This window comes from Varroa destructor, unplaced genomic scaffold (genome assembly GCF_002443255.2).
Source record: "Varroa destructor unplaced genomic scaffold, Vdes_3.0 BEIS01000002.1, whole genome shotgun sequence".
Lineage (NCBI taxonomy): Eukaryota > Metazoa > Arthropoda > Arachnida > Mesostigmata > Varroidae > Varroa > Varroa destructor.
In genome coordinates, this window is record NW_019211455.1 from 19,187,490 (window position 1) to 19,204,041 (window position 16,552).

At 39.2% G+C, this 16,552-nt stretch overlaps 1 long non-coding RNA gene across 3 annotated transcripts; it reads left to right on the top strand.

The window, feature by feature from the left end:
- The first annotated feature begins 8,703 nt into the window (after positions 1–8,703).
- On the top strand, positions 8,704–14,488 carry LOC111244507 (uncharacterized). Of its 3 annotated transcripts, none has more exons than XR_002670903.2 (3): positions 8,865–11,180; positions 11,314–11,410; positions 12,896–14,488. It is a non-coding gene; the product is annotated as an uncharacterized LOC111244507 (long non-coding RNA). The 3 variants fall into 3 exon arrangements; XR_015321514.1 differs by having other exon boundaries at positions 8,870–9,013; positions 10,284–11,410; XR_015321513.1 differs by having other exon boundaries at positions 8,704–11,410.
- Positions 14,489–16,552: the final 2,064 nt, after the last annotated feature.

Below are 16,552 nucleotides of genomic sequence, written 5' to 3' on the forward strand. Positions count from 1 at the left end.
CATGTAAACTAAAACAGATAGAAGCGACTGCGTCTTTTGCGACCATGGTTATGGATAAGCATGGACCATTCGATAAGCGGAAAATTCTCCTCGAGTGTCGTTCTACCAGGACGGTTTGGGTGATTGCAAAGTGAGTTTCGTTGTCTCAGGTAGCCATAATAAGGTTAGTGTTTACGTCAACCGGCCCTAAGGTACCGGTTATTTGATTCGTATAGGGTGTATCGATATTATTCACGGCTCAAAATCTCCAATTGGGAATGATGAATTGAGGTGATCAGATGAGCTGAAAAGTTGACAAAAAGCCAACATAATACAATCTTTATTAAATAGCATCATAGGCTAGCATTATTTAAAAGGGTTACATTTGAGACCATCGAATCTATTCCGATCGATGATCATAACAAGAGCATTCCTCTCTATTCGGAGAAGGGACAGCTGACCAGTATTGCCGTTAAGCGTTGCTTAGAGGGAAACTGAGACTCTGAGAAACTGTGGAATCTGCGTGTGCTTACACACCGAAGCGATACAGAGATGGCCCAGGACCCAGTCTAGGCCGTGTCACGCCTTATTTTAGGGTGCAAATCTAAGTAAAGAAAAGAGGATGTATATACTTCTTCTGCTTGGTTTCACCAGGTTGGTTCCTTTGGGCCGTTCCTGTCATTAGTTTAAAAAATAACGCTAAATAGGGGTTGCGGGGCGTGCTGCATAGAAGGCGAAAATCAGCTGTAAAAATTTTGTTGCTATCGGTAGTACTTAGTGATTATTATTATATTGTTGAAGAGGTAAGCAAAATGTTGTGACAAAATGTAACGTTTTCGTCGTCGTTCGTTAAAATGCCATTTGCATTTTAAGGTAGCGTATTTCAAATATAATATCTTCCGTTTTTTTGGTCGTTAAAACACATATTAAATGGCTTCACAAGTCAAACTTCATCAGGGAACTTGCCTTCAAGTAATTCATATGCATTATTTAATAGAAAAAGGCGTTAACAAATTTTGCCGCATTAGTTTGACCCTAACCAAATGATTTGGCAAGGCCAGCCTTTTCACGCAGCGTAGTCCCAGCTCTTTTACCTTTGTTATAGTATAACATCGTACTGTCCATTGATTCTAAGGCTCATATTATTTTTGATATGTTCTTAATCAAGCCTATTTAACATGAGTTTCAAACGTCGTTTGATGATTTCCAAACATATTTGTCAATTGATTGGGGCCTCTCATTTATTTCACTTACATAATTTCATCCGGTCTCTGGGTTCCAGGGGTAATACCTAGTCTTTCCAGAGATGCAGTGTCAACTTGTCCGATGCTTGTGAACTGGACGTAGACGCACTTTGTTGCGCCGACTTTCTAAAGCAATGCTCAGCTAAGGCAGTACGAAACGTCAAAGTCTGAAACATTTATTTGGGGCTAGTATGCAGCCGAGCTCAAATAACCCTTCTACCTTTATTATAGATTAACTGCGACGACCTAAACAGCCCCGATGCCTCACGTGGATATATTGAAGTGCACGCTTATTCACTAAAAGCACTCTTCTCATCGGATTCTGTTTCAATGCCCACATAATTTGCAGCACGAGTCATGACCACATAACTTAGCGATCAGAAAAGCGTTTCGTCTATCCTTGCCGGACGAGTACTGGCGGAAGGGAGAAGCGTCAGTCTCATTCAGCTAGGACTCTCAGGAGAGTGACCTCTCCTGTCACTGTGAGAGGAGAGGACGAGTAATCAAAAGAAAAAACAGGTGCTATTCCTACCTCTACGTCGCTAAGCAAGGATTTGTCTCAAATCGAAATGCAACTAAAGTTTCAATAGGATTGATGTAGGTTGTACGCTCCAATAAACAACCGAGCAATCATTTCGCGATAGATTATAATTTGTATCTTATCTCGCTCATAGGTAGTGTTCACTTTGCCGCATTTATAAACGACGGGCGACAATGGTGATTTTAGCCGTTCGCGCCATTCCACGTAACTCAGATCGAGGCGACTTAGGAGTAATTGCAGCGTCAGTGTGGTACGTTCTTTGCTGGTACGAAAGCAGCTACCGAGGCTGATTTCAGATTCCACGCTCGTACATGGTTGATGGAGTTTTCATTAGATGCCAACTGTGTGGGAGCCAAGTAAAGCCGCTTCTGGGACGGCGTTGAGTTAAGTCGCAGAAAATGAGTTGATGACGGGTCCTTAACGGATGCTTGGCTAAAACTGTAGTCTGAACATGAAGATTCGGATGATAATATTCTTGGACTCTCGAATGGAAGCAAGTATATCGTTGAGTAGCGGTGTTTTTATAATAGGGAAGAGATTGGGTTCACTGTTGATTTCAATATTACTGGACAATTTACATTCGGATTAAATTAAATCCAACCATTATATAAAAATTATAAAGATTATGAAAATGTGAATCGTTTCATCGTAGGATTACACTGTAATTATTCTAAGTTTTTCTAATGAGGGGTTCTTGTATTTTATCGGTACCTGAATAACGATGCCACAGAGCTCAATCGCTACGCGTTTATATCGTGTTTTCCTTCGAACGGAGGTGTAATGGCGTCTATGTCGCTGAGAACTGTGCTCATCGATATTTTCACTAATTTGTATATAGCCCGTTTAAGAAACTAATGGCCTCATTGCAAGAAAAATATCAGATAAAACGCATGCTCTTTACTTCCAGCCGAAATCATATTTCGCCATACAGTAATAAACGCCATAGGTTCATTACTTGAGAACGCTCTCAGAGGTTTAAATCTAGCGTATGATGTGCGAGCTTTCCGTAATGCAACGTTACATACATAATTTACCTCGTTTTTGCGTCATTCCATCACTCAGTCTTTTGTCACTAGTCCCTAATTCTACCTATTGGTTTTCATTTGCGAAGTATCTTGGAAATTGTGTTCCTCCTGGCTCAGAGGTAACCTGTTTGCCTGCTAAACTTGAAGACACGTGGTAATCTAATCTCGATTCCGTCTCGCGCTGGCAGAAGCCAGCCGTTTGAAGCAACGGTTAACGGTATTGCTGGGCATACAACTTGAGACAGCTAGATGTCTGGCGAAGTGCCAAATAGTGTAGGTTAAATTAGTTACTTTAACTTAGTACATATTAGGAATAGTGTCGCCTCAAAGAAAAAAACGTCCAACGCAAGTTGAAATCAGTTACCCAACCTTTTCGTGCCTATTCCTAGTATTTACAGGTTACCTTATTATTCACATACAAATCTGTAATATTCAGCCGGTATCGTCATGCAGGCATTAGTTAACAGGTATTCATCATTTTTATGTTTTCTTTAATTGGTTTTCCTGATACTGATGTGTACTCTAAAAGAAATTTGGCCAGATATGTAGTACAAGCAACTAAACTTGAAATTGGTCCAAAATGACTTTGTGCGTTCACTTGGCATCGACCCCGTTCGGATAAACAAAATATACTTTTCAGCTGACTAGAACCAAATGGGCCTCTCATCGATTTGATTTTCGCCCAGTTGTTCCCGTATCATTCCCGGCATCACTCTGCGGACAGCTAAAGACATAATAAATCTACAGTATTCCATAGTAGACGCCGAAAAACAGACGATTAAAAATACCCACTTTTATAAATGCGCAATAAATTATAGCTGGACGAAGGATATCTCTTACGTATAATAGATTTGCTTCCCGGAAAGCAAAGAAAGGCAGGCCTATATTTTCTGTCACCGTGCGTTAGGTGTTTAAGGTTCTCTTGTGTCAGTAGAGAACGTTGCAAGCATTGTGTCAAACAGATACGTTTCCGTAAACGTGTATTTTTTATATTTCATATTTATCTACATATTTATCTATCCAATCTAGGGGTGCAAGACCTGGTCTAGGTTCAAAACCGATTGCAGACGTGGTTGGTTCTGTGCAAAGGAACCTTTTATGACCTTTTTTTAGGAACTTGAATGCATGTTTTACGGGAGTATTGGAAACATTTATCTTCGATAAGTTGAAAAGGAAAATATCGAAGTGTGCGTTTCTTTTACAAATGAAAATTGGCGTGCATGAGTACAACACGTACTTTAAGAAATAATTTTAGGCAGTAAAAAAGTGTACTGTATTGTCATAGATGACCACATGTATAAAAAATCAACTATATTTTGGTGAAAATCGCTATTTCTGAGAAATAAACGAAGTCAGAGTATGTCCTTGTTTTCCGCAATGATATTCATGCTTATTGATCATTTGCCAAAGGAAATAAGGATTCAATAATAATCTTTTTTCGCGCTACCCTGAAAGTACCCTTGAGATGATATTCGAGCTTTTTTCCAGTTGTCGTTGAATTTTACCCAGTTTCAAAATGCTTCGTTCTGTTATCGTTTAAGAGTCTCTTCATTTGGCGGCAAAGGTTAAGTTTAAAAAATCAAGTACTTTTTAATGAACATCGAACCAAATAATCATTTTGCTTCGAACGACTCATGCAGGGGATTTTGTCTCTACGTCGCCGGTCCGGCGATTCATAGTACCTTCAAGCGGCACGCGATAACTCCATTAACGGAATCATCCGGACTAACAATTTGGAGGCAGGTAGAGACATTAAACTGTTGCCATCGTTCTGGGGAAAAATAGATGGGGACTAGTGGGGTTTGAAGTGACAGACAATAAGCCGAAGGCAAGGGCAAGATTGTCTGCCTTCTCAATTGAAGGATGTTCTGCGATATAGATAGAAATGGGCCCATATCTATGGGAAAAAGATAGAATAAAAAGTCACGCGCAGCGTTAATCGATGTCAGTAGGGACATGCAATAGGCAGACCCGAGATTATGGTCTAAATCAGCAATGATCTAACATTTGCGGCCTTCATGTGCCGAATCTTACGCCCGCTATGGCCGTTAGCTGTTCTATCAGAAGTTGTTTGGCTCCCAGTACGACCGATATTTAAGTGTGAGTAAGTGGGTAGGCAAAGCAGGACAGCGCAAGTACTAAAGTTCTTGCCGAATAATGCAGCGAACTTATGAAATGAATTGACCAATACGGTGAAGTTACTGAAACAGGGTTGTGAGAGAACAATAACAAGAACGCTACGAAAAAGCTATAGAACTACTAACATGAGTATAGTCTAGAGATGGTGAAAAGACTGCTTCTCTGTTGTGTAGAAGAAAAGGTAGATATCTCGTAAACTTGGTTAAACAGGGCATCAGATTTGCTGCTGGGTGAATAAGGTGGGGTTGCGGAAGAGGCTCAAAACTTTCTGAAAGTGTTTCCATTCTGATCTCATCATGTCGCAATGCCAGAACTGTGGCCTGGATGGCTGCCTAAATCATTGGCTCAGAAGGGCAGCCGTCGCCGGTGTAAGCCACCCGACAATGTAAAAACAATAATATAGAATTCAAACAATATTGACAAGTTACATTGTGTTTCTCAAACTTGCAGAATCAAGGTGTGACAACTTTGGCTAGTGTTAGAGAAGGGAAGCAGTTGGAAACTTTTACTACGAGTATCGATGACGGAAAACGCATGTCCGCAGATCCTAACTACGAATCCCACAACACATAGATAGTAAAAGACATGCTGATCTAAAGAAGTGTATGAGCCTTTTAGACGGACACGTCGCGGCCGGGATAGGCCTGCGTGAGTTTCACTGTACTTCAGGCACTCTAATAAAAATTGCATGTGCGCAAGGTCTAGTAAATGCAATGCTCTGCGGTGCTTCCGCACGTCTTTCCATAAATGCAGGGCGCCGTAACTGTGTAATAAGGAGCTGTTTCAACGATTGAATATTTAGTCCAAAACTGTGTTGTTCTGTGATCTCAAAATGTATCTTGTCTTACAGCGTTCTGTGTGCATCATTATAATTGTTGTTGTATATGTTTCCACGCTTTTGATGGCTAGCTGATATATATATATATATATATATATATATATATATGTATATATATATATATCAATGAATACTTGTGAATTTTTTACTACAGAGCGGTCCGGAGATACGCATGCTCACATCTGATATTCACAAGACCCTCACTTGAAAGCTAAGTAGAAGAGCTTTGTGATAAACGGATATTTCAAGATTGCAGACATGTAGTCCGACACAGAATTTCTGACAAGGTTTCGATATAGAATTCCAAAAACTGACTTCGCAAGCACGCGACACATACAATTACCGGTCGAGCGATATAGTACTCACCATAGGGAAGCAATGATAGTTCGTTTACAATTGGGCCCTATGATCTGCATTAACCCGTAATTATTGGGGGTGTTGGTATTTCAATGAAGCATTCACAGACATCTGCGATCTATTTACAAATAAAAGGGCAGTAGACACTGGGGTTCGTGTTTGGCGATTTTCGTATTTGCGAGCAGAACGCACAAGTTGTCGAAGAGCACAATAGCTAATATTTCAATAAATAAAATGCTCATCGCGATAGGGGATATATCGGTAACGAGAACTAGCACCATTACAATAAGGTTTTATTTTTTTCCCTTTACTTTAGGAGTACTTTCCTTTGCAGCACCATCGCGCCTATACCAAATCACAATTGTTCGAAGGATTCAAAAAACCATCTTAGTGACTGTATGGTTCATTCTGGGTTTATCATCGCGTTTGTTGAATTGTTGAAAACATCCGTGTAACATTCCTCTCACACAAACGTTTCCCTTGCTATTACCATTAACACGTTTGTTATAGGGGCTACAACTTGTTACGCAAAGGAAGCACGTATAACGATCGTTGTTAGAAACAGGAGCACAGCAACACTGTATAATGGGGCTCCAACATTTCGCATTTTCGTACCATTCCACATAAATCTTGAACGGTCACGAAAACTACGCCAAGATCGCATCATTCAGTTATTTATGCAAGTTGGCCGCGACCTACTAGCAGAAGAATACCGAAACGTACAACTATGTGTACAATATTACACTACAGTGGTGGACTAATATTCTAAAATAGAACGACCATATGCAAATCAGAAATGGCAACCCAGGCAAATGGGTCTACAGTGAGAGTCCCAGAGTTTTGCAGCTACACAGACTTGATTATCAAGTCGATCATAATGTTAAAGATGATAATTAATTTTCAGAGGATAAAATGATCAATGAACGGTACGCACGAAACATCTATTCGGTTTGCTCACTAGCGCATATTGTCAGTCCACAGGGAATCACATTTAGACATTATTGTTGATCCGAATATGACTCCAGGATGCTACGATATCATTCAATGTATGCAAACGTGTGTCAGTTAAACTAAGTCACGCGCGAAAAGAGTCTTTTTGTCCCTGGCCCAGTTTCGGTCCGAAGTGCCTCGCAGCTTTCGCCTTTCAAAGTTTCTTTGTATTTCATTGCGGGAGCCGTAAGATGCGTGCACTGGGTAACGTAGCCATGCAATCTCCATATGTGTTCCTGGACTAGCATCGTTAATAAGTTCGTAATATTTTTTTCCCTCTATATGAGACGTGTTTCCTTTCCTCATTAAACGTATAACGATGATCTGATGTCTCAAGTCATTTGAGGGCTTTCGACTCGCATAGAGATTCATCCACTCTGTCTGATTTGCGCCTGCATCCCTGCCAGGTCTAGCTTACAATCCAACTTTTCACGTCCTTCCACATCAAGAAAGTGTTCTAAGTGTGGCGATCCCACACCGATTCCTCATTGTGGAATGATTTCCTCGTCAGGATGACTTCCGTAGAAACTTTTTTGCGCGGACTTTATAGATTTGAACAATCGACCTGTGCCAAGCGGCTTATGATACTATCCGTGTTACAGCTTTAAGCATCGCCCTGATAACACGGGTACTATACGTTGGTTTCCTAAGATACGCTTTATGTGTAACACTAAGATCGAGCCCATAAGTATCTGAGGCATGTGTCTCATTGTGGAACTTGAATCAGCGGGCTTCGGTTTGGCGCGCTAAATTCAAACGGCTATGATCATCTCGATAAATATTTGGTCGAGGCGATAGTAGCGCATCTACTTAGTGACACGTAAATCTTGTATCTCGAAATATTATTCATACATTCATCAATGCGAGGACTTTCTGAAGAAGGAGCATAAACTAGCACTCATCTGAGTTTTATGCATTTTTGTCTAGGTAGCTATATAGGAATCCGTTTCCGAGCGTAGAACCTTAATATAGCCTTCTGTATAAAACAACAACGCATGTAACAATAAACACACACTGCTAATTTCTACGAAGTTAATAGCGTGAAACAAGCAAGATACTTGCTCTCCCGGGTTTGGGAAGCGCTCACCCACGGAGATCTAATCCATTTGATTAATAACATTCTTTGCTGTGTGTAATGATAAATTTCTATCTGGAGAAGAATCAAATTCGAGCAGGTACATCTGTTATAGAAATCAGTGCGTTTGACGACGCTGCGTTTGGTATTCACGTTTTTTTTTTTTTTTTTTTTTTTTTATAACAAATTATAACAGGGTCAGAGCATGTTTTCCGCATAATATCCAAAGCCTGAACAAATTCAAAAGGAGCAGAACAGCCTTAACCGTTAGAGAACAACTCGATGAAAATGCTATCTATCGACGAACAATCAAAAAATAATTACATCTAGTCCGAACGAAGGCCAACTGAAGGTGTCGAAAATACCAAGGGAACTCGACAGATATAATCAATAATTACACAAGCTGAAACATAACGTAACAATGTAGTCAGATCATGTACATAGTGTAATGGGGGAAGAAGCCGATCGGCTAGGCGGGTACTTATAGTCCGGTACCGCGCAAACAGTTTCGCTGATTCAAAATCCTTTAGTGACACAGCACTTGTTCAGCCTACTCGACGCTGCGTTGACTGTAATGCCATTTCATTTCAGATTCAAAGGACCCCATGGCTACTTGCACGCCAGGCCTTTCCTATATGGTGAGGGCAAACAATCTGCCCTGGACAAGAGCAAACTTTTTTCCTTTCATAAGCCTCCAAAAACAACAATGGAAGTGTCGTGTGGCGCTTTTCGTTGCCGATTGAGTTCTGTGAACCGGTTTTGTTGGGATCACTGTCCAGTAAAGCTTTCAATCGTGTTATTCGATGAAATGGAAAGGCGAACAAGGTAGGGCCCGCGATAGTCGAAAGTGGATACCTATTCAATTCAGGTCGTATTCACTGTTTAACCTTTTTTAGCCAAATGTAGCAGTACACGAACGTGATCAATACAACTGGACGTTTTGACCCAGGATGAAATTCAGCAGGGACCCAACGAGAAAAAAAACTAATGCGTGCAAATAAAAAGATGTCTACTCGTTGTTAACTATGGTTGGTATGGGAGAAATTGGTTTATATCGCACCTCTTCATATGATCCAGCCTCAAATGTGCCGGGTCTAGATTACGTAAACGATTACCTGAAGTAAACCTATTTCATTAGTATGGGTGGTTAAGCTTCACGCTGAGTTGCTCAGTGATGATTTTTGCTACATTGTGTGAATATGAAAAGCTCTTTTTTTCGATAAATTTCGACCATAAGTCTCTTTCTTTAAAAACACCTGATATCGGTAACGAAATTCAAGGAGGCTATTTTAGCACCTTGTAGAAATATCCAACTACATTTGTGTGAACTATGAACGCAAAAATAGAAGACTGATTAAATATACTTCTAACAGCTTCTTCTCTAAGGAATTCGGCTTTTAGATTATTTTATTTTTTTTATTCATAAATTATTATTTAATTAGTAATAGGCATATTAAACCAAGGATGCTTTGCATTATGATACTGCAGAAATATTTTACCGCGTTGTATGTAGTAAAATATCGATGCGATAATTATTATAATCATATTAGTCTATGAGCGATAATCTATTAATTTTCAATAAAATTAAAAAATAAGCGTAATTTTATGAAATATTGCTATGATACAATAAATCGATGCGTCTATTGACACAGCAGAACTAATACCTTCAATGTATTAATGGAAAATTTTAGTAAAAACTATGCTATACCCTACGTTTATTGGATGTTTCGATAGGATTCAATGTATTGAATTAACGACACCAAATGTCTCCAAGCGGAGTCACTCTGAACAATCGTCTTTCGCTCGCGCCTCGTACCACGCCGTAACAGAACGCTAAAATTTTGTGCAATATTTACAACTCAATAGCTTCTAAGTTGTGTTTTAGAAAACTTACTTCTTCAGCCATCCCGTAAATTGGCGACAAATAACACTGTGCTATTAATACAGGGCTTTAATGACATTTCAAAAATGAGGGGTCGCCTTTCTAGCCGCGGCGTGGCCTTCTCAAATTAAACCGAAATCGATCTGAAGTGCAAACGAATACGAAGTCGACGCATCCGAAAAGAATCGCCTTTACAAAGTTATTGCTTTTCAGGCCGTTAAACCTAATTACCGTTTCATGGCAGACTTGATTAATCCTACCCTAACACTTCAAGAAACGTCGTTGTACTTCTGCTTGTTTTCGCCGGCCGTCTCCGACTTCTGCACAACGCTCTTCTACAACAACCGCGTAGAACTGATCAATATGCGTGCCTAACCATACATCAGGGTGTTTTTACTTTGCCTTTTCCTCTCGCTATTTATGATGGTATTTCTTGTAACAAGCACATTTATTATCGTTAACCTAACCATCGAATGTTGTCAAGCCGTGTGGAAACCTTCACAGATTCAGGGTGATCTCCAAAATAAAAAAAATGGTCGGCGCTGGTATGGATGGTCTGTATTTCGTTGTTGGGTAGTTATTATTTAGGTTGCAGGTTGAAACAGTGAGGTCGTTTGAACGGGAACAAGATGATGATATCTGGTATTTTCAGCGATCTCAAAAACGTCGAAGGCAAAACGTACGTCATAGTAAGTAACGTCCTGGAGTGGTTTGGTTATTGTCGTCGTGTTGCTAGGTGTTGCTATTGTCATAGTATTGGTGATACAGCAACAATCTCAACAGCTCAATCAAACCGTCTAAAGGGCCTCAAAACGGTGACAAAAACATAAATCCGGTCTGGATGCATTTACAGTGTTTTTCGTCGTGGGCATGACCTTTACCGTGGTCAGGAACTGATGTTATGTAGTAATTCTTGGTAGGCGGCTAGCTTTGAGGATCTTTGGTGCGATATCAGTACGTGCAACTTCTACGCGCTTTTGCTCGCAACTGATTCGCCAGCAAGCGTTCAAGCTCCGTCAAAAAAGCTGCCTGAGTGAAAACAACTTCGACATTGTCATGCATAATATCACCGATCACAGTGGACCCTCAAGGGCGGCTACGCTTTCAATGGTAACCTGAAATTTGTACGCTCCAGCTCGGAGCACTCTTAAACGGTTGAGTATCAGTGCAGTATGTTAAAGATTTGAAAATTATATTAAAGAAATTGACTTAAGTTTCTAATATTTTTCATTCCTCTTAACAGTATCTAGCCAATGGGTCCAGATTCAGCACTTACAGAAGTCGTTTGAAGCGTTTAAAAATTGATTCTTTCATCAAAAAGCGAAGAAGGAACGAGACATGTATGTACAAATGTGTCTTGTATAATTGATATCTGTAATAGCGGTTGGAGTCTAGGTAGAAATCTGTATGCAAATAAACATAGTCATAACTATATGTATCTAGAATAGTCCATAGCGTTCTTCTGACGGTGATTTCAGTAGTGATTTAGCTTTTTATCCTTAAGTATACAGGAAAGTTCGTCTGTGATATTGTAGCTTACACAGAAGAAAAGATGCTTTTAGATCGTCACTAGAGGTAAATTTTACAGTCTTTTGTAAGCAGGATAATTGTACAACGACTACCCGACAACAGAGACCTAGAAGGGGGTCGATCTGTGACGTGTAGATTCATACTGCGAGATATCATAATAATGAAATTAATGACACATTTTAGCTCTTGTAAAAGCTAGGAGAATTCAGCTAGTGGAAAAAGCGTTTTAACGAGCCATTTCATACCATAACTGCTCATAAAAAAGCTATGCCGTTATTTTCGCTAATACCTTATAGCGTGACAGCCTTCCAGAGAGGGAGGAGCAATGCTATTCGGCAGTACTGTTACCGAACAAAAACGTAAAGTAAGGCAATGCACACTTTGTTTACGTCTTTTTTATATCTAGCTCACAAAAGATGTAGCTTGGGACATGATGTGGCACCGTAAGGGTGACGCCATCTCGGCTACGTCCATTTCACACGTAAACAGCTTGCGCAACCAAATACAATCGGTCTCATATATGAATACTTACATATGGTAAAAGTAAAAATACTTACATATGGTAAAAAAAAATACAAGCATTATATGATATCATCAACGCCCGCGCAGATGCATAGATCGTTATGGGTGGTGAAACTCAATGATGAAGTCCTCAGTCTTTGTCTGCCGAAGTTTATGGGTCTACTACAACCCTGAACGGTTCATCACGTCTCCGTCTAGAGTCTAAATGCTATCCTGAATTAGGTGTAGATGAAGCTAAGGTGTTTTAGTATATAAAGAAAACCCTAGATATTACTCGTACCCTATTAGAAACTGGAAAAATCTTCGATTTATTTCAAATTAGATGTCTGATGCCGTTATCGGTCTACTTCAATGGTTATTTGGGAATTAGCATTAAACCAGGCTTTACGCTAATAGTATTATGAACACATATTGGCATGTTAATCCCCACTAAAGAGATACCACTTTCGATTTATTTAGTAACGCCTACCGCTTGACCAACTGCTGCGAACGGTAAAACGCAGTCATTACAAGTAATGAATAAACAGTTACACCCAGTTACTGACGCATTGTTCCACGAAATATAACGCTATAACGAAAATCGCAGATTGGGACAATATTAACTTTTCGATAGAAGGTGTATCCAGCTTGTTTTAAACAAGTTCGCGACCGTCACAAATCGAATTTCTACATCTATTTAATAGCTAATTATACAGAACACCTGAATTTTTGCTATTGTTTTTCCTCACAATACACGTTCGGCTGCCTCGTATATAATATTTTCTTTTTTTCAGCGTACGTCGTCTTTCGATCTCTGTCTAACCTGATTGAACCTATCTACATCTGGAAAAGCTGTTTCAGTCCGCACCTGGCCAAGGACCATGGACAACATATCACTTCAACAAGACAAAAGCCGACTTTCCATCGATGCCCTTTGACAATTGCAAGCTCACTTACTTATTAACCCAATAGCAAGCAAGAAATGATTTATGTTATACATACCCCATCGTATACATCATAAATACGAAGGAGACCATCTCAATGAATCGGCATCATTCTCTCGTGTCAGAGTAACAACACGCTACGCCCTGGCTCGATTGAGCATCAACACTCAATTTCCTTATGATTTGTGCCGGCATATACAGATATATAGTTATTTCAATTTTGCACACCAGGTGGCGCTCGTCTGTCTGCTGGCCAGACAACGAGATCGGCCATGAGACAGGAGTAACCGATGCACTCGGATACGTACAGCCTTGGAGGCGGTGAAAACTGTGATAACTGAATGAAAATAAATCCGAGAACAGTAGAGAGGTTGTCCGATAATGTCAAAGAAGCAACGAAAGGCAAATACGTTGAGATCGATTAGAGAGAAGTAACACGCGACCTTATTATTTATTATTATATAACTTATTATAATAAGACCAACCAGCGTTTCTATACTGTAAATTAGATGTGGGCATATTATGTTGGATGAACTTGGGCCGTTTGTACTATTTAGTTTCGATATGTCTACGAGTGGTAGCGTTGAGGTAAACTGGCAACATTGTTTTGCGCTTTAACAGACCTTCGTATATATACATTTATGCCTATATATGAAAGCATGTCTGTTGTTAAGCATCAGTCGACCGTGCTATTATTATGGCTCAAAAAACGACAAGTAAAAAGGGCATATAGCCACATAATAATACTTGAAGCGTGTTGGTTAACTAGGGATATTTTTTTCTGTACACGATTATAAAGTTATGGTCAGGCACTTAGAATATTCATAGAGCTATAACGCTAAGCTTGCAATAGCATTCTCAAGGGGGTGCCAGAATGTAGCTAAACGGCAGATTTCTTGTTCAAGTTTAGCTAAGTCGTAAAAAAACGCAAAAAAATGGTTGGTGGTATTTGCCCCAAGACGTATAGACATGCTATCCGGTGGTTAAGAAAAAAACAAAGTCTTAGCACATTGTTACAAACCGAGAAGCGCATCCTTTCCTGAAAGTATATTGTAATTCTGGTCCTAAACGAAGCTTTTTACCTCATTGGTGGATTGCGGAGGTCTATGGACCACTTGTATCAGTTCAACATACCCTTTGGATGATTGCCTCAGTTAAATATTTTCAGTTCTTATTAGACATTCGCAGCTTCATGTAAATCGTCTTCGTTGAAATGCACTATTTTCGTAACTCGAGTAAAAGTGCTAAGAAAATAAAAGTCTATGGCGGGTTTCTACTGCGTTTTTATAAAAGAAAAAAAAAACGATGCATAACAATAATGCTGTTATTACTGTTGAAAAACTGGTGCACAATACTAGGTTCGGTTTTTATACTGAAAAAAAAAGGATCTTATTAGCGGAGGAAAGTTTATGTTAAAACAATAAAACTACATAGAGACATATAACACAGACTATGCAGTAACGATACGCTTAGTACTAATACGATACAGCACAGGGACAAACATCGATGTAAATCATTGTGAGCAAATAGCATTCTTACAGTAATTGTTGTATGTTCGATGTGCTGATGTTTTTCGCTGGATCACACACACCTTAGCTCGTTTCGTCCCTTCCCCCACTAAGTTATATAGGAATATTAGGATAATGTAAACCAATAATCCTCGCGGCGAGCACATAGGGTGTCATTGCACTTAGGCGGGTTGATGGTAGCCGCCAGAAATTAGCTAAGCCTTGTCTCACTAATGATACGGTTACGACCCCGACCACTACGACTACGAGAACACAACAATTCAGAACTGAGATGGAAGGACCATTCAGGCTTCATAATATTTATTCCATTGAATGATTAAATACTTAGGGTAAATAATGAAGGAAATTAACGTGGAGTAGCTAATGAAAAGGCGAATAGTTCCCATGAAAAATATATGGCAGTCACTTCGAGAACCGTAGGCGATTTCGTATTTAATTTCTAAGCCAGTACTGCTTGTTTATTTAAATCCTCCATGTTTACTGGACTACCTTCCTCAAGTCTTTTGCAACGAATTTTATGGAACGTTATTTTAACTTTAGTAGACTGAACAACATTTTAAGATCTACAATCGATCGATTTCCAGTGTAGAAGTAAGCAATATTTAATTCATACACAGGTGCAAGATACATATACGCATTCAAGACGAAATTATCCAGAAGCAGTCTTTTTTTTTAAATGTTTTTGCCAGCACGATCGCACTCAGTTGATCAAAATACACTAGAAATTAATAAATCGTACCAAGACACACGAGAGACACACATGATCTTCTCAGTTACAAAGAATTTTTGTTAACGTTATTAACGGTGGATACATATTGGTATAAAAGAGGCCCGTTTGAGATACCAATTTGGGTTATTATATTTATAGAGGTGTTTCCTGTTAGTATATGGAATGACTGCCATAACGCCAGTGACTAGCGGCCAGAATGCATTTTTTATTAGGATTTATTGATTGAATTTCTATAAATATCTTTGAGTATTTTTGGAAATTTACGTCACCATCAAACGATTCATCGATTACAAACTTTTTTTGCGTACGTTTTACAGGTTATGGCGCATTCATAATTTGTGAGTGTGTGCCCTTTATCTGGAAGTCAGAAAACTCCCTAGCGGCGATACCGGCCATAAAAGTCCAAACATATAAAAGCATTTTATTTAAAGTCCTACATGTAAGTTTGTCCATTAGACTCTGAAGGGTATCCATAGAAAAACTTGTATCGTAGAGCCTTTCATAGTTTTTGGCTCTAATGATTGTTTTAGACTCCTAAAACGACTGCTGTTCATGTATAGTTTGTTAAATATGAAGTAATCAAATTCAACCATTATCGCAACTAATCGTGCACATATTGAACGTCTGCCGATTTTGCACTACACTTTAGATAGACATGTATCAAAACCTTTTTACATGTTGGTTTTCTAACAAAAAAAAAGTTACATTGTACATGTTATACATCAGGTGGTAGTACATTAGTTTTTGTTAGCGTCACATATAATTTGAGTCTTTTGAGCTCAAAACCTCGTGGAAATCATCAACATACGTTTTAGAAGCTATTTGTCCAACCAAAACTGCACAGGCCATCTTGCCTCATAGTTATGACACGTAGCGGAGATTTAAAGTGCATAATGATAATAATAGCAAAGAAAAAATCCAATCTCTCTCTCTCTCTCTCTCTCTCTCTCTCTCTCTCTATATATATATATATATATATATATATATATATATATATATATATATATATATGTATATCTATATGTATTCCTCTATTTATCCTTCTACTGGCCGTAATTCGAGCTTCGAATCAATGGCTAACAGAGGCATCTTCCGTTTTTTCTCTTATATGGGGAAAAAAGCAGGAAAGCTGCTACCCGTAGCTCGGCGGCTTGCGTGCCCCCTTCTCGCCAGCCTGCTTTTTATTCCGCCCGATCCATTTAACTTAATATAATAAACTAAATTGTTAAGATGGATGCTCCGCCGCTA